Source organism: Erpetoichthys calabaricus, chromosome 1 (genome assembly GCF_900747795.2).
Source record: "Erpetoichthys calabaricus chromosome 1, fErpCal1.3, whole genome shotgun sequence".
Lineage (NCBI taxonomy): Eukaryota > Metazoa > Chordata > Cladistia > Polypteriformes > Polypteridae > Erpetoichthys > Erpetoichthys calabaricus.
In genome coordinates, this window is record NC_041394.2 from 156,587,572 (window position 1) to 156,590,005 (window position 2,434).

At 42.9% G+C, this 2,434-nt stretch overlaps 1 long non-coding RNA gene across 1 annotated transcript; it reads right to left on the bottom strand.

Annotated features, from left to right (window-relative positions):
- Positions 1-248: 248 nt before the first annotated feature.
- Positions 249-807, bottom strand: LOC127526180 (uncharacterized). Its single transcript, XR_007933805.1, has 2 exons — positions 487-807; positions 249-362 (listed from the first exon to the last, which is right to left on the bottom strand). It is a non-coding gene; the product is annotated as an uncharacterized LOC127526180 (long non-coding RNA).
- Positions 808-2,434: the final 1,627 nt, after the last annotated feature.

Below are 2,434 nucleotides of genomic sequence, written 5' to 3' on the forward strand. Positions count from 1 at the left end.
CAGTGCTTCTCTCCTCACTTCCTACAGTGATTTACATTAGTCAATGAATTAGTTATGCTGGTAATTAACTAAATAATTTGGAAAGGTTCCTACTTTATTTACCTTTCATCGCTGTAGGAGGGGGTCTCTGGCTGTTAAAGAGTTCAATCAAGGTAACTGCAGCCCACTTGTTTTAAGAGACAGAATAATACAACTTATTGATAGACACAAGGATTATAGAAATATAGTGTGTGTGTGTGTGTATTATATATATATATATATATATATATATATATATCTATTATAAAAAAAAATCTTGGAAAGGAAAAGCAGGGCGACGAGATGTGATCTTCTCGGAAGTTCTCGGAAGACACTTAAAAGACCTGCGAGACAAAAGAGACTGGCCACGGAGCGTCTTGCGGGGACCATAAACATGAGACTTGGTGCCAAGAGATTGTCCCAGGACCGTCTCGCGGGGACGTGGAACATAAGATTCTTGCAAGACACGCCCTACTTACAACCAATATCAAATAAGAGCACGGCCAGCAAAACACTCAGTCGTGTAAAGGCACGTAGCACACACAGATCCTGTGCTCTCAGCACATATAAAGCGTATAAGGACAATACGTTCTAGATGAAACATCAACGACTAAGCAAAGAAAAAAGAGTATCGCGGAGAAAAGAGAACCAAAAGCGCTGGAGAGAAAAAAGGCAGATAAGAGATTATGAAGCAGTTGAATCCAAAAGGCTCAAACAAATGATGGCACGATACACATGCAGAGAAAGGTAAAGATTATGAAAGCAGTAAAATTTGAAAGTATTGTAGCATCCCAGCCTTTTTTTTTTTTAAGTGACTGTCTGATTGAGGGAGGGCGGAGTACAGCACGGTAGACTGATAGCGGGGTATTGATTGATGCGGTAAGGGGAGGCCAGACCCGGGGGAGGTGTTTGTGGTTACGAAGTCGGCAATTGTTCAAGTAAAACTTTTGTGACACTTTATTACATCAGTCTGTTTTTTTCACTTCTTCTCTTTTTGAGCCGGACACGGAGGTCGCTACAGTATCAAAAAAAAAAGATAGTAAAGATCGCATTAGCGCAAACAAAAGGAAATAAATCATCAGGACCAAGTGTAATTGAAAAAATAGCAGGACAAAGCGAGGTCAGAAATAAAAGGCAAAGAGTAGAAAACAAAGTAAAACGTCATAGAGGTTCAAAAACGAGGGGGCAAAACACATGCAGAGCAGGTTAGAGATAATGAAAACAGTAGAATGCAAAAGACACAAAAAACGTAGGCGCGATATACACACTGTACAGAGCAAGTTACAGAATATAAAAGCAGAAAAATTCTAAAGTATCAAAACAAGATAAAGATCGCATTAGCACTAAAACAGAGAACTTATTCATCCATCCATCCATCCATCCATCCTCTTCTGCTTATCCAAGGTTGGGTCACGGGGGCAGCAGCTTGAGCAGAGATGCCCAGACTTCCCTCTCCCCGGCCACTTCTTCTAACTCTTCCAGGAGAATCCCAAGGCGTTCCCAGGCCAGCCGAGAGACATAGTCCCTCCAGCGAGTCCTGGGTCTTCCCCGGGGCCTCCTCCCAGTTAGACGTGCCCGGAACACCTCACCAGAGGGGCGTCCAGGAGGCATCCAGATCAGATGCCCAAGCCACCTCATCTGACTCCTCTCGATGCGGAGGAGCAGCGGCTCTACTCTGAGCCCCTCCTGGATGACTGAGCTTCTCACCCTATCTTTAAGGGAAAGCCCAGACACCCTGCGGAGGAAACTCATTTCAGCCGCTTGTATTCGTGATCTCGTTCTTTCGGTCACTAGCCATAGCTCATGACAGAGAACTTATTACTCGGTGAAATAACGGAAAGGTGAAGAGAGATCAAATATATGGACATAGGTGATATGTCAGAAGTATGGAAATATTGTAAGGCTTTGAAGTTTAAGTCAGAGACTTGTAGATCCTCTAATTCGTGTTGCCATCAGGGAAAAGTAGTGTTTCTACACAATGAGGAGGCGTATCCAAGAGAAGTAAAAGATTTGATGTTTGGGAAAAGTGAAATCCACAAACAGTCAGTCATTTCCCAACCCGCTATATCTGAAAACAGAGTCACGGGGGTCTGCTGAAGCCAATCCCAGCCAGCACAGGGCGCAAGTCAGGAACAAACCCCGGGCAGGGCGTCAGCCCACCACAGAATCCACAAACATTACAGACAAAATATACGTGTCTACAATAATCTTTTCGCCTTCGCATCATTCAATGCAAAAAACAGAGATTTACACAATAATGGACCATACGCTATGAGAATCTGTGGTCCCGCAACAGTTAAAGCAACAACAAGTTTAATTTCAAAGAAAACACAATTCAGTCAGGTGTATATTTATGATCACAGAGAAGCGATGCAAATTTAAACAGGCAAAAAGAAAGGTAATGTAGTATATATTC